The 22,385-nt window shown below is 36.3% G+C and overlaps 1 protein-coding gene and 1 pseudogene across 1 annotated transcript in view; both read right to left on the reverse strand.

Moving 5' to 3' along the window:
* The window catches only part of LMBR1 (limb development membrane protein 1), a 243,155-nt gene that overhangs the window by 122,454 nt on the left and 98,316 nt on the right, over positions 1-22,385 (reverse strand).
* LOC101343318 (casein kinase I pseudogene) lies at positions 4,089-5,992 on the reverse strand (annotated as a pseudogene).

Consider the following 22,385-nt stretch of genomic DNA (forward strand, 5'->3'; position numbering starts at 1 on the left):
TGTTGATGGTATGAGGTCCCCCTGTCTCACTGCTCACTTCTGTCTTTTATATCTCAAGAGATTGCCTCAGGACACAATCCAGTCTTGTAGATCAGGTCCTGCCTTACTAACACAACTGTCACCCATCCTCCCTCATTAACATCATAGAGGCAGGTTTACAACCTGCAGGAAAATCACACAGTACCAGGAATCATGGCCTAGCCAAACTGATACACACATTTTTTGGGGGACATAATTCAAACCATGACAGCTCCCTCGGGGCATTTTTTTTTTTTTTTTCTGTTTCTTCTCTCTACCTTCCTTCCATTCCTTTCTCCTGACCACCTGGCTGCGTGTGCCATCTCTGCTGCTGTTTGTCCAAGTTTCTGCTCCACTGGCAATCTCCTACCCAGAGATGCCCAGCTCCGCTTCATGGGCTGACTTACCCACTGCTGCCACCTTCTCTGTTGGCCAACTCTGCCCACTGCCACTATCTGCCAGTCTCGTAGTTCCTACCACTTGCACCGCTGCTGCCGTTTCTCTGCTGCTTGGCCCTGCTATGCTTGTCACTGTTTCTCTTGGTCTTCAGTGTTATTAGCTCAGTGTTACCAGCCCAGTTCTTTCACTTGGATCTATGAGGTTCTTAACACAGGAATACCAGGGCCAAAGGACACACTCATCTCTAGACTCTTGTTGATCAGGAGGTCCCCAAAATCCTTTGTGAGATTTGTCGCTTATATAGAAACACTCCTTGCCCATTTCATGGCATGGCTTTCATAAACCAACCAATCCATTAAGTGGATCATAAACTGACCAATCCTACTGGGTGGATTTGTAAGCTCCTTATGTGGATAGTAAACCAAGCAATTCCCTGTAAGACTGAGGCCCAACCAATCATTTTGGGAGAATTACAAACCCAGAGCCAGAAAGGCCATATAAAAGAAAACCCATTACACCATGCACATGCTTACTGATGCACTGACACAGAAATACAATTTATTTGTATATGCTGGTCTTATATTCTGAGACACTGCTGAACTCAGTTAAAGTTCTAGGTGGTGTTATAGACATCTTGGGATTGTCTACATAGAATATCATGTCATCTGCAAATAAGGACAGTTTTATTTCTTCCTTTCCACTCTGTATGCTTTTTATTTCCTTTTCTCTTTTACAATCTATAACAGTTTTATGTATTTTGGTTATAAATATTTTATCGGTTATATATGACGGTGCTGCAAATATACTTTCCCATTTGTGGCTCCTTTTTTCACTTTTTTATATGGTAGCTTTTCTTAAACAGAAAATTTTATAATCTTAATGTAGTCACATTTGTCAGTCTTTTCCTTCATGAGCTGAGTTTTTGTGTCTTGCTTCAAAAATCATTTCTCTGTCCAAGGTAATCTACACATTCTACTATGTTTTCCTATAAAATTTTTTAAGTTTTGTTTTTCACGATTATATCTTTAATTTACCTGCAATTTTATTTGGGAAATGATTTAAGATAGAAATTCTAGGTTTTGTTTAAACTTATAACTATCCAGTATCATTTATTAAACTATTCATCCTTTTCTCACTGATCTACAATGTTATCTCTGTTATATATCAAAGTTCCATAAATTTAAAAAAGGGTCTCTATTCTGTTCCACAGATCAACTTTTTCATGTCTGTGGCAATACCATGGTACTTTCTTTATTGTAACTCTCCACTAAACCTTAATATTTGATAGAGTAAGGCCCATCATCTTGTTCTTTGAATTGTTTTGGTTATTCTTGGCTGTTTGCTCTTCCATAAAAATTTTACGATCTGCTTGTCACATTCCCGAAGAAAATGTCTTGGAATTTTTAATAGAATTGCACTGATTCTAAAAATCAATTTGGGAATTAATATTTTTACCCAAAAAAAAAAACTTCTGAACAAAGAGGTCTTCCTTAATCTTTCAATAATAACATTTCATACTGTTTCCATAAAGGTTTTGCACATCATTTATTAGATTTATTTCAACATACTTTACACTGTCTTTTGCCTCATATGCACAAAAGCTGGACAATGAATAAGCAAGACCGAAGAAGAACTGATGTCTTTGAATTACAGTGCTGGCAAAGAATAGTAAATATAACATGGACTGCCAGAAGAATGAACAAATTTGTCTTGGAAGAAGTATAGTCAGAATGCTCAATGAGAGGCAAAGATGGTCAGACTTCATCTCATGTACTTTGGACACGTTATCAGGAGGGACCAGTCCCTAGAGAAGGACATCATGCTTGGTAAAGCGAAGGTCAGCAAAAAAGAAGAAGACCCTCAGCTAGATGGGTTGACATAGTGGCTGCAACAATGGGCTCAAACACAGCAATGACTGAAGATGGCGCAGGACCGGGCAGTGTTTTGTTCAGTTTTCCACAGGATCATCATGAGTTGAAACTGACTCGATGGCACCTAACAATAACTAGGCTGCCTTGCTTTATAAAAGGTATTTTTAATTAAGTTTTCTGTTTTGCTGGTTATTTATTGGTTTATATATTAAGACTATATTCAGCTTCCTTGCTAAATTTGCTTATTTGAGTTAATGCTTTATCTTTAGATTCTGTAAGACTTTCTCGATAGGCAATATCATCTGTTAATAGTGATTATTTTGTTTGTTCCTTTCCATTTTTTTTTCATATATATTCTTTTTTATTTTCTTATACCTTCCCAAAACAGAGACTTTCAACAGTAGTTAGAATGGCCATCTCCCAACCTTTGAAAAACCGCCACCCCCCGAATGGGTGAACAAAGAGTGGTAACCTAGAGTTCAGCTGAGTAATCCACTGTGGAGCCTTAAGTTGTGAGGTCTTCCAATTTCAGAGTGATGTGTCTTCAACTCGTATCATCATTTTAGCAGAAAAACATGATTTAAGTTTGGTGAAATGAGATTCAGCTCCAGACAGGATTAATAACAACATTCACTGAATTTCACATTCTTCTTTTGTGAAATGTGAAGAAAATGACTGGTAGCTAGAAGATCAATGGGATGCCAGCTCCAGCTGCAGACGGAATTGCAATATGCCAGGACAAAAACACCTGTATTTTTGATTTACGAACCAGTTTTAAATCTGTAACTTAACTGCAGACAATCTACATCACAACCTTTTCAAATGGCAAAAATACAAAAAAGTTAAGTGTTACAAAAATATTTCAGAAAAAGTGCACCGTCTAAGTGCACAGTAAATAAAAGCCCTGAAAAATATCTTCCTAGAGGTAGTTCTGCTTGGAAAAGTTATCACCAAAGCTGAACATTTTTATCTTACATAAACTATACTCAAAAATAGCTTTATGAGACTGATTTCTGGCTAAAAGTATCAAGCGTTTATTGGTCAAGAAACCAGCATCTTAACTGACAAACGTAAACAGAAAAGAAACAAAGAAGCTGCCTACAGACAAAAGTTTATACTCATTAAGATTTCTGCAGTATTACGGTACTAATATATCCCTTAATCGGAGAATGTGGTAATCATGAAAATAATTATTGCTAAAGTATTTTTCAAATGAAAAAAAATTTAAAAACAAAACCAAAACAAATTAAACCTGATGCAACCTGACCAAACAATATCAATTTACAGTTTCAAGGTTATTGTACAAAATACTCACATTTACACAATAGGTTCCTGGCTGCATCTTCATACATGTGCTCTTTTAATTTACTCTAACATGCTATAAATGAATAAATGATATTTAAAGAATTATCGTTAATAAGTTTTCTTTCTCTTGAGTCAGAGAAAAACAAAGAGTTCAGAAATAAGAATGAGAGAGGAAGCCCATGCAGAGATAACCTACAGAAGTGGGTGGGGCCAGGGAGGGTCAGCAATCATGTGAACCCCACAGTGTGATGCTTTCCTAAGAGTCAATCCCGTTATAGCCATTTCACAAAGATTTTAAAGAAAAACTTCCTTTTGTAGTTAAACTCTTTAACGCTTTTATTCTTATTAAAATCAGTTCAACTGTTAAGTCACAGGCTGCAGGAGTTTACAATACCAAGTCCTGGCAGTTGCAGTACTAGGTATTGTGGCTGCAAGCTATTAAAATAAGAAAAATGAAAGAATGTCTTTTGCCTTCAGACCAAAAAAAGAAAAACATAAAATTAAAAAAAAAAAAAAAAAAGTTGTAACACTAAATCTAAAATGATTTGCAAAGGAATATACTTAACAAATCCACCAGTTGCTCCTTGGAAACCCTGTTGGGCAGTTCTACTCTGTCCTATAGGGTTGTTATGAGTTGGAATCGACTCGATGGCAATGGGTTTGATTTGGTTTGGTTTTGGTATACTTAACAAATGGCTTGAAGGGGTCTATTAAATAGTGAGGAGATTTTGATTTCACAGTGAGCTAGAAAGGCATTTTGTTGCTGTTGCTGTTTAAAAAAAATATCATTTTCTTACAGAAACAACTTTTAGTTTTTAATGAACTTATAAACAAAAAAGCTCCCATTTCAAAATAAAAACAAAATCCCAGATCATACAGATGTTTACAGTGATTATATTTATCTAAGCAACCACCACACATGTTCAGTTGTAAGATGGTAACTAATTTTCTGTGACAAATATGTGTGTTTCTTTCATACCAAGAACATTACAGAATTAATGCAGAGTCCTAGAGACAATCTAGTAGTCACTAAGTTTTTCTTAAGTCTTCATTTTAGATGCTGTTATTCTAGCACAGGTATACAGGCAGTCTTTCATATGCTCAAACACTGGAATCTTTGGTTGCTACCATATCAGCTGGCTTGCAAACAAGAAGCCAACCATTTTGAGAATGTTTTAAGTGAACAACTTGCAAACCCCAGGGATGGAAAAACCCTAAGAACACACAATTGTGAGCATTTACAACCATCTCAACAGTGACTGAAGACTGTTCATGCTGTTCTTCTGAAATGGTATCTCAAAGCAGTATAGTTCAAAATAAAAGGTTCTAACAAAAAAAATTGGCATATGCACAATTTCTCCACCAGTTTGTGTGTTAATCATTTAGTTAACTTTTCCATTTGAAAAAATGCAATAGAAAACTGGACATCATGTTTCACTATCTCAGTTAATATTCACAATTACAGCAGCTACAACTCATAATACAGTATCACCAGTGCTGCCCAGAGCCAGTTTATACTGAAATTAAGTTCTTTATACCAAGTAAATGGTTGTCCACCTCCACTGGCTAGTGTACATATGAACTAAAACTTCTAGATTTGGGGAGAAACAAATCCTGCTCCCATCATCTGCTCTGCTTCTTTTGTTCTTCAATTCATGCTCAGAAACCTGTGGGGGTTTGGGCCCGACCCCGCCTACTGGAATATGCTGCCTGCTGTGCTGCTTTCTGCTTTAACATTGTCCAATCAAAAGTGTAGTCATAGTGCTGGTTCAGGGTCCTGAAGAGTAGGCAGAATAGCTGCCTCGGATACATGTAATCTGGGGCTTCCTCAACGTGCAGCCCAGGACAATAGTTTAAATACACAGCAAATTCTGCAGGAAACCCTAAACTTCAACAGGAGCAGACGTCTACTTTTCACTAATCTTTTCGTATTTCTGTTTCTTTGTTGCAGCCTTTAGTCTTTGCCATCGCAGGCTGGTTCTATTAAAATACATAAAGCATATTCTAATGATTCCATGTCACCTTAGTGACTAGCATATCAGGCAGTGCCGGTGAGATTTTTACCTTCTCTGTATGGTATGTGTTGCTTTGTCCTGCTGTCTCTTTACTTTTTGGCCAAACCAAAATCAATAAGGAATAGCTTATTACAGTGACACCCTATACCATTAAGAAGTTATCTGGTTTAATGTCTGTGTATAAAATTCTTTGTATGCACACGTTCAATTCATAAGTACAGTTTTCATTGTGAACATTCTTGAACAGAAATTGAAGACGTCTCGAGGTTGGGTCCGAGAAGATTCATGACTAGCACACTATAGTCTTGTTTTTGTTTTGTTTGATCGTACTACCATATGTTGGTGTCATGGATTGAATTATGTCCCCCCAAAATATCTGTCAACTGGGCTAGGTCATGATTCCCAGTATCGTATGATTTATTATCTGATGTGATTTCCCTACGTGTTGTAAATGCTATCTGTATGATGTAATAAGATGGATTAGTGGCAGTTATACTGATGAGGTCTACAAGATTAGGTAGTGTCTTAAGCCAATCTCTTTTGAGATATAAAAGAGAGAAGCTGAGCAGAGAGACATGGGAACCTCATACCACCAAGAAAGCAGTGCTGGGAGCAGAGCGCATCCTTTGGACCTGAGGTTCCTGCACAGAGAAGCTTCTAGACCAGGGGAAGATTGATGACATCGACCTTCCAGAGGCGACACAGAAAGCCTCCCCCTGGAGCTGATGCCCTGAATTTGGACTTGTAGCCTACTAGACTGTGAGAGAATGAATTTCTCTTTGTGAAAGCCATCCACTTGTGGTATTTCTATTACAGCAGCACTAAATGACTAAGACAGTGGGGGATGCCAGACCCAATCTTTGTACCAGTTTATATTTCCCTCAGACAATGAATTCAGCATTGGAGACGCTGCTGCTCACCACCTTCAGATGAAGACGGAGGGCTGGGGCCAAGCCCTGACACCTATGAGGGGAGGAAGGGGGACTCTGGGGCTGGTCCACAGAGCAGGCTGTGGAGGAGGGTGGCAGGAAACAGAAAGTGGAGGCCCTTTCTCAGCGTTACAGGCCACAGAACCAGCCTAGGGGAACCTGACCACCGCGGGTCAGGCTTCTTTTCGCCAGGCCGCAGTTTCTGAGAGGGTTCTCGTGGTTACTAGGCTGGGCCATGTACTTCTGGGCGGCTGCCACTGTCTCGCTTTCGCTGCTCATATCACAGGCTGGAAAAGGGACACAGTGATTAGTGCGACGCTACCACTGCCGCCAGCTCCAGCCAGAGGAACCCGTCACTCTGCTGCACTGCTGTCTTGTTCCTCTGGCTTCAGCCAACACAAGATGCCACCTGTTCCTTTCCATTTTATTTCGTCTTATCATACTGTACTAGCAAAGACCTCTAGCACAGTTTTGATTATTAAAAGTAAAAATACTTAAAACTGCATTCTGATTCTAAAGTAAATATTTTTAATATTTTACCATTAAGAACAATGTCAATTATAAGGTTAGGTTGGGTATCTATTATCAGGTTAAGAAAGGTCCCTTTTGTTCCTACTTTGCTTTTCAATCATGAATGGATACTGATTTATTGACTGTGTTTTCTGTCTCTATTGAGATGTTCACTTGATTTTTTTCTCATTTACTCTATTAATATGAATTAAATTCATAGATCTTCTAATGTTAAACCAACCTTGCATATCTGAAATAAATTTATTTGATGATAATCCTTTGTGTACATGGTTGGATTTGTTAGCAGGTAGAAACCACAGGTTTTGCTCAGCATGACTCGTATCGGTCAATAAACGAAAGACCTAGGTGGGAGAGTGTAAACGTGTCTTTATTTCATTGCACAAGGAAAGGCAGCAATCGGGGCTGTTACCATCAAGACTGCTTTGAGAGGACAGAGGAGGAAAAAGTTACTTTTAAGGGGTTTACAAGGAGGGAGTTCATACAAGTTATGTCAGCAACATTCTGAATCATACCAGGCAGGCACCAGGATTTTCACAGGCAGTCCAAGCAAAGGAACAGCAATTTTAATGCAAAAATGGCAAGGCCAGACAAGCAATGGGGCTGGAATTCTGATGTAAATTGTGAGGCCGGCCAAGCAATGGAACTGGAAATGGCAAGGCAGGGCCAAGCAAGCTACAGTGGAATTTTCTGCAGCCTGGGGACCTCTGTATTAGATTCAGCTTACTATTTTCTAATTAATGGCTATTCATTTGTAAAAATGGCCTATAATGTTCTTTCTCCTACTATCCTTTCAGTTTCAAGGAACCAGCTTCGTAAAATAAAATTGTTGAGTGTTCCATCTTCAAATCTGTAAAAGAATTTGAAATAGAAGTTATCTGTACTTTTAAGTCTAATAGAAATGTCTGGACTTGATTTTTTTATGGTGGGAAAATTTTTAAATTTTGATTAAATGTCAGTAACAGTTGTGAAATGGTCAAACTTTCTATTTCTTCTTGACTTCATTTTGGTAGGTTATAATGTTCTGAAATATTTGTTCTTGCATCAAAATTTTCAAATATCTTTACAATATGTACAAGATCTGTAATGATTTCCTCTTTTTCATTCCTGATGCTGACTATATATTTATTCTTTTTTTTTCTTGTCAATTTCTCCAGAGGCTTACAATTTTACTAGTTATTTCAAAGAACCAACTTTCGGCTTTGTGGACCTCTATTTATCTTTGTTTCCTACTTCATTATATTCTGTTATTTAATATTTCCTTTCATTAATTTCTTTGGGTGATACTTTCCTGATTAATTCCAACCCAAAAGCAAAACCCGTTGCTGTCGAGTCGATTCCAACTCATAGCGACCCTATAGGACAGAGGAGAACTGCCCCTTAGGGTTTCCAAGGAGCACCTGGTGGATTCAAACTGCCGACCTTTTGGTTAGCAGCTGTAGCTGTTAACCATTGTATCACCAGGGCTCCATTAATTCTAAAGTCCTCCTTTTCCAATAAAAAAAATGTAAAATGATAAATTTCTCACAAGAGAATGCTTTAGCTGATCCTAGCAAGTTTTGATACATAATTGTTTGTCTTAGTTATCTAGTGCTGCTATAACAGAAATACCACAAGTGGATGGCTTTAACAAAGAGAAATTTATTCTCTCTCAGTCTAGGAGGCTAGAAGTCCAAATTCAGGGTGCCAGCTCCAGAGAAGGCTTTCTCTGTCAGTTCTGAGGGAAGATCCTTGTCATCAATCTTCCCCTGGTCAAGGAGCTTCTCAGTGTAGGGACCCCAGGTCCAAAGAACATGCTGGTTTTTCATTCTTGGTGGTACGAGGTCCCCATCTCTCTGCTCACTTTTTTCTTTTATATCTCAAGAGAGACTGACTCAAATTACAACCTAATCTTGTAGACTGAGTCCTGCCTCATTAACATAACTGCCTCTAATCCTGCCTCATTAATATCATAGAAGTAGGATTTACAACACATAGGAAGATTACATTAGATGACAAAATGGTAGACAATCACACAATCTGGGAGTCATGGCCTAGCCAATTTGACACACATTTTTAGGGTACACAATTCAATCCATAACATTGTTCAAGTATTCCCTAACTTCAAGTATGATTCCTCCTTTGATCATCTACGAACAGTTGCTGTGGAGTCCATTCTGATTCACGACAACCCTGTGTTGCAAGGTAGAACTGGATTCCACAGTTTTCATGGCTGTGACCTGTCAGAAGCAGATCACCAGGCCTTTCTTCCGAGGTGCCTCTGGGTGGGTTGAACCAGCAACCTTTCAGTTAGAAGCTGAGCACTTAACTGTTTGCACCACCAGATTCCTCTGACCCATTATTTATAAATGAATTTTTCTAGTTTCAAACATATGCTGAGGTTTCAGTTATCTTTTTTTTGTTGACTTCTAACTTAATTATGCTACAGACAGAGAATGGGGTCTATAATACCTAGCCTTTGTTTTTAATAAGACCTGCTTTTTATTCTGATCCGTGATCTTTGTCAAAAAGTTCTTCAGTTGTTGGACACAGGTTTCCATAGATGATCAAGCTTCATTGTTTCATCCAATTCTTCAATATCATTACCAACTTTTGGTCTGTCTAAACTATCAGCTGCAGAGAAAATACTAAAAATCTCCCTATGTGAAGGTGAATTTGTCAGTTTCTGTCATGGATTGTGTCTTTGGCTGAGTTCTCTAGAGAAGCAAAACCAGTAAAGCATATAAATATATACAGAGAGAGATTTATATCAAGGAACAGCTCATACGATTTTAGAGGATAGATCATCTCAAGCCCATGGATCAGGGTAGAGGCCTCTCCCAATTCATACAGCCGCAGAAGCTGGCAAGCCCAAGATCGGCAGGTCGGAGAGCAGGGCTCCCGCTCACAGGCTATGAAGGTCGATGAATCCCAAGTTCGGCAGATAAGCTGACAGCTTAAGTCCCAAGAACCGGAGGTGAGATGACAGGAGGCAGCCACAGGATCCAGAGTGAGCAAAAAGCCAGAACGTCTGCTTATATTCAGATGCAAGCCACACCCCCAACAAAACTCCCTTTCATCTCATTGGCTACTCACAGCATATTCAATCATGGCAGTGATCACACATAAACACTGAGGATCATGGCCCAGCCAAGATGACACACAATCTTAACTATCACAGATTGAAATGTCTCGCCCAAAAATTTCTGTCAACTTGGCTAGGCCATGATTCCCAGTATTGTGTGATTGTCCACCATTCTGTCATCCGATGTGACTTTTCTATGTGTTGTAAATCCTATCTCTATGATGTTAACGAGATGGGATTAGCGGCAGTTATGTTAATGAGGCAGGACTCAATCTACAAGGTTAGATTGTGTTTTACGTCAATCTCTTGAAATATAAAAGAGAAGCGAGCAGAGAGACATGGGGACTCACATTACCAAGAAACAAGAGCCAGGAGAATAGTGTGTCTTTGGACCCAGGGTCCCTGAACAGAGAAGCTCCTAGACCAAGGACCTTCCTCCAGAGCTGAGAGAGAGAAAACCTTCCCCTGGAGCTGACACCCTGAATTTGGACTTCTAGCCAACTAGACTGTGAGAGAATAAACTTCTGTTTGTTGAAGCCATCCGCTTGTGGTATTTCTATTATAGCAGCACTAGATGACCAAGACAGTTTCCCCTAGCAGTCCTCTCAGGTTTTGTTTTATTTTGTAGCCATATGTTTAAATATACCAGTTTTAGAATTTTTTTATCCTCCTCATTATTATGTAATGATCCTCTTTACCTGTATTTATGCTTTCTGCCTTAAAACGTGTTTTGTACAGGGGAAACAGAGGTGGGCCTATGTGGATGTTGCACTCAGTTGAGTTTGCATCTAAGCTGAGAAACTCCGAGCTTAGAAAACTCCACTCTTTTATAAGGGGCTACAGAAAAACCTGTTCAACCTTTGCCTTGGAGGGAGACATTATCTTTATTATACTGGACAGCAAACAAATGTGCCCTCTGTTCCAGAGGGAGACACTCTATATTCCAAGGCAGTTCATTACACAAACATCCCTGAAAAGATAGTACAGAACAAAAGGCTGCCAGTGCCTCTGCTCACTACACATGCAGAAACATGAGAGACCCATGGAGAATTGTTTCCGACAGTATGGACTCTTTATTGGGAATGATGGGGGGTGAAGGGGGCCCTTAGAGGCTATGGATCAGAGAAATGACATGATCTGATTTATGCTTTAAAAGAATCACTCTAGCTGTCCTATTTATAATAGACTAGAGGAAAACAAGGGCAGAAACAGGGAGACCAAGTAGGAAACTATTATAGTAATAATCCAGGAGAGATACAATGGTGGCTTTGAGCAGGGTAGAAGCAGACTGGAAGAAAGGGTCAGATTCTGGACCATTAATATTATTTATTGAGAAAAGTTTTGTGGTAGGGAGCTTTTCAAGTCTGTCATATTGCATAAATCTGAATACACATTTTTTAAAACCAATCTTACTAAAGCTTAAGATTTCAAAGATGAAGTGAGATTTAGCAAACAAAGATGATGATACTACATTCTTGGAGCTTATTATTGTGCTTTAGTATTGATCACATTCCTAATTCCAAGATACTAGTTGTTCTTTTTCAAGGGCATACTAGTCTCTAGAATCTCTCTTATAATTATTCTTAAATCTTCTCTTTGTCATTAACCCTTTGGATAATATGTTGAGTTTGGTGCCTCTCATACTGTTAGCTTTTCTTAAATATTTTGGTCATCTTTTGATTCCTTGATCATCTTTGCATTTAAGAATTGTTGTCCTGCTTCTTGTATCATCTCCTGCCTCAGATGGTAATAGCAGAATCTAGTTCTGGGTGGGGTGTCTCAGTAGCTTGTATCCTGGTGGAAGCTTATAAATACTTACTTGCTTCTGGTACCACCAGGACCCATATTTACTGCATTAGCCTATGGCAAATGTTACTGCTGCTTGCTGACTGCAGCTCCCACATTGCAAGTTCTTTCTGTTCCTTATATCCCTTAGCAGCAGAGCCACATGGTTTTAATTTTTGTTATAACCAGTGCAAAGGAGAATTTGATGAAGAGATATATATAGACAATCAAGACTGCTAAAATCAATTTGCTAATAGATGCAAAACTGGATAATATCTTATGGGACAATAAAATGAAATGTTTGGGATTATTTCTTCCAAGGGTGGAAATTAACTATATCTCTACCAGACAAAATTCATTTGCATTAGTATCAGTTTTCTATAAGTTAACTCTAACTCAATGGAGATGTAAGATAGCCTGGTCAATAGAAAGTCAAAGGCGCACATCCCTATAGAATCAGATAATCCCAGAGGGCCCACTACACAAGGCCCAACACTCCACTGAAAGGTCACCCAGTAATCTCTTTTGCCCATTTCCAAATCTTAGACATTTTTTCCTGGCACTAGAAAATATATGTACATAAAATAATTATTAAAATAAGAAGAATATAAAATATATGTACACACTAATTACAATTACACAATAATCCAAGTACAAATGTTGACATGTAATTTGGAATAATAAAAAATAGGATTTGAAGTTAATTGGTTTTCTATAAAATTGTTTAAATTAAAATATTAATGAAAAACCAACAGAAGCCAAAATGCAGAGGAGAACCAGCTAAAAACATGAGCCTAGTGAATATGCTTCATGTAAGCCAAACAAGACGTAAGAAAATTATACTTTAAGGGCTCTGAAATACAGATGCATTCAGGAAAGACTTGTAAATCTGCAGAAATCATCTTGAAATCTCGAGAAGGAACTTCTCAACACTAGATTGGAAAAGATCTTCCTTCCTTCAACAGAACATTAAGGTCATGAAAGGCTAAACCAGCTAAAAAGCTAAAGAGCAAAGGCCAAAAGAACGACCTAGGCCTCATGCTTGCAGAAGAAATAAGAGCAGATTCAAGCAGAGATCAAGAATTTTCCCAGATCTTGAAACAGGGCCAGGGAGATATCAAAAAAATGAACAAATAACTAAATTACTACTATGTTCCAGATAAAGGGCCAGTGGTTAAAGCACTCAGCTGCTAACCAAAAGATCAGCGGTTTGAACTCACCATCCACTCCTAGATAGAAAGATGTGGCAGTCTGCTTCCCAAAAGATTACAGACTTGGAAACCCTGTGGGGCAGTTCTGCTCTGTCCTAGAGGATCACTGTGAGTCAGAATCGACTCGATGGCAGTAGGTTTTAAAGCTGACATAGATAAAAGAAGGATCAGAGACATCGGTTCAGGATAATGGATTAAACATTAATTTTTACCACAAAATATAGGAAAGATATAAATAAATAACCAATCTGCATTGCCTACAACAGTACCTAACATATAATAGTGAGTGGTCAATAAAGATTAACTGAATTATTTAATTATGTTAGAATGTAAGAATGCTATTATCAGACTAACAATGTTGAGAAATTCCTAAAAGACAAAAAGCAGATGGGATCAAGTCTATGAAGAAATGTACAGAGGAAATTATAAACTAAAAAACAAGAGAGAAAATAAGAATTTTATATATATTAAAAAACAACAGGTAAGGGCAACATTACTGAATAAATTGTTTTAGAATAACTAAACAGCAATACATAGAAAAATTGATTTAGATCTACTCTTTTTAATCACCTCAAAAATTTCCCACAATGGATTAAAATATTAGATCTTTGTAAAAACTCATAGAAAGGCGGCTAAAATCGAACAAAGTGTATTACTCACCCCAGCTTTAAAGGGATAACACTTTAAGAACTAAACCATATCAAATTACTAAGAAAGTAAGAAACTAAGAGTTTAAGCATAAAAATTTAGAAAAACTAGTATAAAATAGGAAATTAGGTTTTGTTTGGTCTTGATTAGATAACGTTTGTTGTCAAGCCACAAGTTTTCTCAAGCAATTAATTTAAAGGAAATTAAACAGTACATACCATTTTAAATAGGACCAAATCAAAAATGTGTGTATTAAATATCTTAAATTATATTAAATCAAATTTCTAAAACAAGCTTTAATAATGTATTTATATAAATCATTTTTGACTTACTTATATATTAGGTTAAAATGATGAGATTATACATAATATTTTGAATAACTTTTATGCTAATTTCTTGACTTGGGAGTTTCCCAACAATGCAGACAGTAAATATTTTAACTCCAAACTCTTGGAAGGTACAACCTTGTGGATGAATTCTCAGGGATAAGGCTAAGGCTGAAAGAGTCTTCTTCTATCGGTGATGAGGGGTGTGTGGGAGATGTAAGTGTTTTATTAAGTTTTTCCTTTTGTAGAGAGTATAACCCTCCAGTGGTCCCAAGCCTCGGTTCCAACTCCCAGCCTCTGTGGACCTAAGGGCTGACTCTTTTTAAAGCCCAAAGTCCTGTGTTACTTTGTAATGACCTCACTGCCCTGCCCACAGGGTAGCCACGGCATCGTTTATTCACTTACTATTTTGTTTCTGTTTGGTTTGGGTCCTTGGAGATTTTCCTGGTTTCTTAGAATTTATCTATGCATTTAATAAATGTGAAGTCAGTCAATTACAAAAGGACAAATATTGTATGGTCGCACTTACATGAAATTATCTATAGGTAAACTTTTTACTTGATCCTATTTAACAATGACATGTGCTGTTTAATTTCCTTTAATTATGTGAGAAAATTCACCAGCTGCAAAAAACATTATATAATCAGGCCAACAAAACTGACATATTAAAATATATAGGCTAAAATTTCTGTATGCGTTACAATTTACAATATTTTTGAAAATTTTATATTTTGAACTTACAAAAAATTGATTTATTTATAATTCCCATATTTTATTTCCAAATGTTGATATAAGCAAGATTTCAGGCAGTTCTTAGCAAATGTTTCTCACTGAATTATATTCCAGGCCCAAGTTCTCTGTTTGCAATAAACAAACAAAGCCAAATTAGATATTATTACTATATTTCCTCTGTTTAGCATTAATTTTGAAGTTCTAGAACCTTCCTGATGTGCTATATAAAAGTTCTGAACAGTAGCCTGGGAGTGGACAGCCCCGTAAAACCAAATGAGACTAACGAGATACAGGAGTCCAGTGACAAGGGCGAGAAGGCAGAAGGGGACAAGGAAGCTGGTGATAGGGAACCCAAGGTTGAGTAAGGATATTGTTGATGTGTTGTGAGATTGTTAACCATTGTCATAGGGCAACATTTGTAGTAACTGTTAAATGAGAAACTATTTTGTTCTGTAAGCCTTCACCTTAAGTGAGATAACAGCACAATTGGAAGAGCGTAGTCAATGTCACTGAACTGTGTATGTAGAAATTTTTGAAACGGTGTATCTTTGGCTATGTGTATTTTCACCAAAAAAAAAAAGGTTGAGAATTTAGGGGGTTAATATGTTGTGGGGTTGTTAACCAATGTCCTAAAACAACATGTGTACTACTGTTTCGTGAGAAACTATTTGTTCTGTAAGCCTTCACCTGAAGTACAATAAAATAAAAAAATAAAAAAAAAAAAGTTCTGAACAGTTAAATACAGGATATGGATCTGGTAAAGATTAATTTGGGTGGATGTGCAGGATTATTATACGCATCATTACTATCATGCTCCTCACTACCTTGTATTTAAACATTAGTGTCCCTTGTTTATGGTATTTAATCAATCATGTACTATAGGTATTGATTAAAATATGACTAAGAATTTTTAAAAATATAAAAATATCATGCTCAAAACCTCTGTTGTCACTTGGGGTGTTCAGCTGAGTAACAAATCAATAGCAGAATCATGAGCATGCTCACCTGATCTCTACTTATACCTGACATATTCACCAAACACAAATTCACATGCTCCCAACATATTTTCCTTTAAAGGAAAAAAATATACTATTGATTTTTTTTTTTAAATAGAAATAGCATGAGGAATTGTAATAGACTTGAACTGCAGGAATACTTGTGTAAAACTCTAGGAGGTGTGAGAATCATTTGGCTGGTAAATATTAATGTAGAGAGAAAAGATTTTGGGTTCTAGTATCATCTCTGCCTCTGCTATATACACTGAAAGTCTCATCAGAAAACATTATCTATAAACTACGTGCAATAAAACTTGCCTTGGTAAATTTTATTCATAAATATTTACAGAGATCAAATAAAATAAAGCACATGGAAACACTTCAAAAATAATAAAACACTAAATGAACCTGAGTCTTTAATAATAATTAGGATGCAGGGGAAAAAGGATGATAGTAAGAAAGGGCTGAATTTTGGCATATAAGGTATTAGGTTAACAATCCTATTTAAGAAAAGGTTGAATTTTGGCATATAAAATATTAGGTTAACAATATTAACACTATCCTAAAAGTTAACTTTAATTTTTTCACTAATTTACTTAACAATAATAATAAAAAAAAAAAAACCTACCAGTTATCATCACAGCTGAGACAAACTCCAGACCATGAGGCATGCTAAAACCAAAAAAAAAGTCAAACCAGTTGCCATTGAGTCGATTCCAATTTATGGTGATCCCATGTGTTAAAAGGCTGATGGAGAAGTTAGGAAGCTAGGAAACGGTAAGACTAAAGACAGGAGAAAATTAGTATGCTGTACAATTGACCCTCAAGGGGGATGGCCAGAAGAGTATAGTCTTCCAGGAAGTGGAAAATGATAAGATCTACATAGGGATCAAAGTTCAGCCAAGCAGGCTGGGGTGTAGGTTGAGTTCCAACACAGCTAGGGCACTGGTGTGACTAGTTTCATAGAATGGGCAAATATATTAGGAATTATGGGGAACAGTCTGCCTAGTAGCTCATTCCAAACACACTATATTCTCAAATGAAATGCCTAGTGGATCTAAGTTTCTAATGAACTAGCTAAAGACCTGGGATATGGGTTGAGGTAAAGAACAGTCCTATAAACAAAGCTAAGGATGGTGGGAATTCTGTATAGACTCACTTCATTTGTGAAGAACCTCATTATAACATAACCTGAAAGTTTTGAACTAACAGCCTACATGTTCCAAAATAATTTAAAGTCTCAGTGTCTTCTTTTTTAAAGAGGTTCTAAAAGCATCACATTCTGAGAGAAAACAGTGCAGGAATCCATGACCACCCCAGCTCCAGGGAAGCATTTTGATATCCTCCCCTTGTGACAAGATCAATGAGACCTAAGAAAGTATTTATCTTTCATGTTTCGTTTCCCTGTATAAGAACTCTGTATGTAATACACTAAGTATATACCCTTGGGAATATCAAGGTAAGTAAGAGAAAAAGACATTTCCAACAAACAAGCATAATATAATTGCAATCACTGTTGTGGGAGGAGGATGAAGGTAACAATTAAAGAAGGCCTACTGGAGAGACAGTAAGGCATCATCCAGCAGGTAGCACTTAAGAATAAACAGGACTTCACCAGGCAGGAAGTGAGGGGAATGGCTTTCCCAATAGAGAGCACAACATGTACAAAGACATGGAGATGTGAAAGAGCACAGTATGTTCTGGGTACAGGTGAGGAGATCAGTATAGATACAGCATCAGGTAGGTAGGGGACCTAGAGAAAAATGTGGTTTAAAAAAGACTGGAAAAAAGTCTATTCATGTCCTTTGCTCAGTTTTTGATTGGGTTGTTTGTCTTTTTGTTGCTAAATTGTAGGAGTTCTTTATATAATCTGGACATTAAACCCTTATCAGACATATGGCTATCAAAATTTTTCTCCCGATCTGTAGGTAGTCTCTTCATTTTGTTGATAAAGTTCTTTGATGAACAAAAGTTTTGAATCTTGATGAAGTCTAATTTATCTATTTTGTTTTCTGTTGTTTGTGCTTTTAGTGTCATATCTAAGAATTCAGTCAAAAACTAGATCCTAAAGAATTACACCCCTGTGTTTTCTCCTAAGAGTTTTATGGTTTTAGTTCTTAAATTTAGGTCCTTGATCCACTTTGAGTTACTTTCCATATATGGTGTGAGGCATAAAAATGGGTAAAAAAGCACATGAGAAGATGTGCGATGCCATTTAGTCACTTAAAAAAAATGCCATGAAGTCGATTCCGATTCATAGTGACCCTATAGGACAAAGTAGAACTGCCCCATAGGGATTATAACTGCCAACCTTTTGGTTAGTAGCCTGAGCTCTCAACCACTGCACTGCCAGGGCTCCATTTAGTCATTAGGAGAATGCAAATCAAAACAGCAATATGTTTTCACCCCTACTAAGATGGAGTCCTGCTGGCACAGTGGTTAAGAGCTCGGCTGCTTACCAAAAGGTTGGCAGTTCAAATCCACCAGCAGCTCCTTGGAAACCCTGTAGGGCAGTTCTATTTTCTCCTATAGAGTGGCTGTGAGTTGGAATTGAGTCAGCGGCAACGGTTTTGGTTTTGTTTTTTCTTTTAGGATGACTATGATCAGAAAAATAGAAAACAACAAGTGTTGGTGGGGACGTAGTGAAATTGGAACCCTCATCCATTGCTGAGGAATTGTAAATTGGTGCGGCCACTGCGGAAAATAACATAACCCAGAAATTCCATTCTATACCCAAAAGAATTGAAAGCAGGAACGCAAACTGATACATGTATACCGATGTTCACTGCAGCATTATTCACAATAGCCAATGGGTCAAAACAACCCAAATGTCCATCAGCAGATGGAGGGATAAACAAAATGTGGTCCATCCATACAACGGAATATTACTCAGCGATAAAAGAGAAATGAAGTCCTGATATATGCTAAAACATGGATGAATCTTGAAAACATGCTTTGTGAAGTCAGTCAATTACAAAAGGACAAATATTGTATGGTCGCACTTACATGAAATATCTAGAATTGCCAAGTGTATACAGAGTAAAGTTTATTAGTAGTTACCAGGAGAAGGAGGGAGGTGGAAAAGGAGAATCATTGCCTAGAGGACACAGAGTTTCTGTTAAGGGTGATGAAAAAATTTAGAAACAGATACTGATGATGACTGCACAAGATGAGAAACTTAATGTCACTGAATTATACATGTAAAAATTGTTGAAATGGCAAATGTTTTGTTATATGTATTTGTACCACAATTTAAAACAAAAGATAGATTGGAGCCAAATTATCAGAGAGCTGTATATGTAATGCTATGAATTTTAGACTTTATCTTGTTGGCAGTGAGAAACTATCAAAAGATTTTATAGAGGTTAAGTTACAAAAACAGCTGTATTTTTAAGAAAATAATAACTCTGTAAAGCAGTATGGAGATTATAAGAGAATAAGCCTGGAAAGAGAAAAAACAGTCAGACCATGGTTTCAATAATATAAGTAATACATTATGGAGCCTGAACTAAGGTAATGGCAAAAGAGAAGAAAAATCTTATTCAAAATACTGTATCAAAGTATTTTTAAATTATCTAATGCAGTAAGTTCTTAACACAGCATATGGTACTTCATTAAATCTCTTCTAAAAAGATAAGTCAGAAATATAACTTAATTAATTCTAGGCATTTTTAAAAAGAAACAAAACTCATTAAAAGATCAGGTAAGTATTTCTGATACTTCAAAAAAAAGGTTTAAAAAACTGTTAAAGTGCTTTACAAATCTGTTGTAAAAATTCACTGCTTATAAAATTACTAATACTCATTAATTAATGTATAAAGAGAAATGTTAACTATCAAATAATCCCAAGTAAAATATAAAAGAGTAAAAACATTTAAATCTAGCATTATAGCACAACTTAAATGTCTTCCTCTGTGTTCCAAGAAAGATAACAGAACATGTTTCCCATAAAACTGATCATTTCGGGACATTTAATTCTAACTGACTTATTCTTTTTAGTTTTTGCCTGCAAATCTTATTTTTAATCACTAACAGAAGATACAGTGTATTTTTTTTTAACATTTCAGCTGCTTAAAGTTCTATCACTTTAGAACAGTGGGAGCTTATCTTTCTAGATGAAAGTGTCTTTTCTTTAACTGAAAGTGTGCAAATCAATAAATTTTTTAATAGTATAATTGTCAACAACCTAAATTTTAAAGAAAAGTAGATATATCTCAACCTAAACTATTACCTAATATCAGACTACGAAACAACCCTACTGCCTTTCATGTGTCTGACTATACAACTTTTATTTCTGGAATACTAATGGGCCAAATAAATGCATTGTAAAGTAATATACCAAGTTTTAGCTATGAATTGGCAAACATTTCATAGAGATCAGAGCATTAACACTGTGACACACTGAATAAATGACTTTACAGACAAATAAACATGGGCTAAAATGCCAAATAAATATAAGATTTTAACAATCCAAAATCTAGCCTCTTTGATGAGCTCTTGTCCTGCAGACCAGTGGGTGTATCATAATTACACAAGAAGCTTTCTCATCAGCATTAAATCTGACATTTAATTTTACTTTCAAATAAAGTTCATTCCAACCAAGGGAGAATAGCTTTTAATTCCCCCCAAAAAAATTTTGGAAGAGGTTCTAATTGACAATAATTATTTATAAAATTGTTTCATGAATATCGGGAGCATTAGGGCCAGTTTCACTGAACGTATAATTACTTTAAAATCGGAACCTCGTGACTTTTTATTTCCTCCCTACCAAAACTTTCTCTCATTTAACAAAGAACCCTAAATTATGAGACATTAGTTAGTAATTTAATTATCATATAAAATAAAGTTTGAAGTTTAGTTACCTATTAAACATGATACCTATTCTTTAAAAGTATACTGCTAAAAGATAAAACAGATCTTATTTAAAAATAACAATAAAAGCTGACTATGTCAATACCAATGTAATTTTTATATCATTTTGTTATTATATATAAAATGTAATGCTACACAAATTTTCCTAATGTGTCATTATCAAATTTCACACAGTTGATACATTTAAACACCTAAAACAACTGCTACTTCTAATACATAGGACTGGGTACTTTACAAACAAACCATATAATTAAGCCTTTAGTAATCCTACGAGATAAGTATTGTTAGCCTTATTTATAGATGTAGACATTCAGAAATTTGCCCAATGTCAAAGAGTTAGCAAGTAGAAGATTTAAGATTTAAATCCAGGTTTTTTGAATGCCAAAACTCAAGTTTTTGTCATCATACTATTATACAAATAGAGAGAAAATCTAGCCCTAGATGTGCAATTCCTTTTTTTTTTTAATACACGGAGAGAATGATGAAAGTACTATACAATGGTCCATTTCAAATTATTACACCATCAAAAGTATACAGGAATTGAGTGACAATGTACTTTTAAGAAGCAGCTGCAGCTTAACAATAATAGATACTGTAATCCAAGTTATAATTCAGTTCTCTCCAATGTGCAACTGTATTAGAATAGTGACAAAATTAATGTGATTTCATGAGCTAAATAATTTTTAATTCAAAATCTTTATAAACTCAACAATTATTTTAATGGAATAAATGTATTTAACTGTTTCTCTGAGATCCTGCATGCCAAGGTTCAGTGTTTGAAATGGTCACTTGATATTGTTACAACAGAATAACAATTCCAAAAGGAACCTACCTCAAATATAACGACACTATCAGAATAGGATGTTCTGAAAATAATCATTATCATCCATGCTATTTCTAAGAAAAAGACTAGTGCTCCTTCTAGGCAGAGGGTGGAAGGATTCTATTAATAAATTACTGAATGATTTTTTTCTTGAAGGTGTTGGGAAAATCAAATTAACACATAACAATAGTTAGTGAGATATGACTCCATTTCTGTAATAAACACCAAGATCAAAAACATGACCCAAGTTAAATTTCCTTGAAAGGGTCCCAGCAGGAGCCTTCCTTTTTGTACGTGATTTCCTCTCACCCACAAAAACCATGCCAAATATGCGCATGTGCCACTAACACTAAGCAGCACTTCCTTAATCACTCATTTCCAACAATTTATGGATAATCAGTGGCAAAAACGAGCAAAAATAATGAAAGAATGCAATGAAAGCTCACTGAGACAAAGAGTCTTGGACTTCCTACTTGTTTCTGTGTCTCTTTAAGATGGAGGCCTGATACAAATTAGCCACTGGGGGGAAAAAGTCATCTGGTCATAAAATACAGTACAAGGTCACTTTTATGTAAGTTTGTCAAAAGGGACATAAACCAGGACAATTTCAAACTGTGACACAGGATAGAAACATATTAAAAAAAATCTTTGTTCCTCCTCGATTGTGTGTCATGTTGCTCAGCTTTATAGACATTCCAAGCACCAGCACAGAACTCTTCGCTTCCACCTGGTCAGTCTAATTAACTAAGAAAGGAAGTTACCTCAAATTTTGTACTTTTTGCTTTTATTATTAAGCACTTCGTTTGAAGTTATAGGAGTTAACCTCTTCATCTTACAGACCGTGTGTTATGTTCCAAACATTTT

The sequence above is a fragment of the Trichechus manatus genome, unplaced genomic scaffold (genome assembly GCF_000243295.1).
Source record: "Trichechus manatus latirostris isolate Lorelei unplaced genomic scaffold, TriManLat1.0 scaffold00020, whole genome shotgun sequence".
NCBI classification, from domain to species: Eukaryota; Metazoa; Chordata; class Mammalia; order Sirenia; family Trichechidae; genus Trichechus; species Trichechus manatus.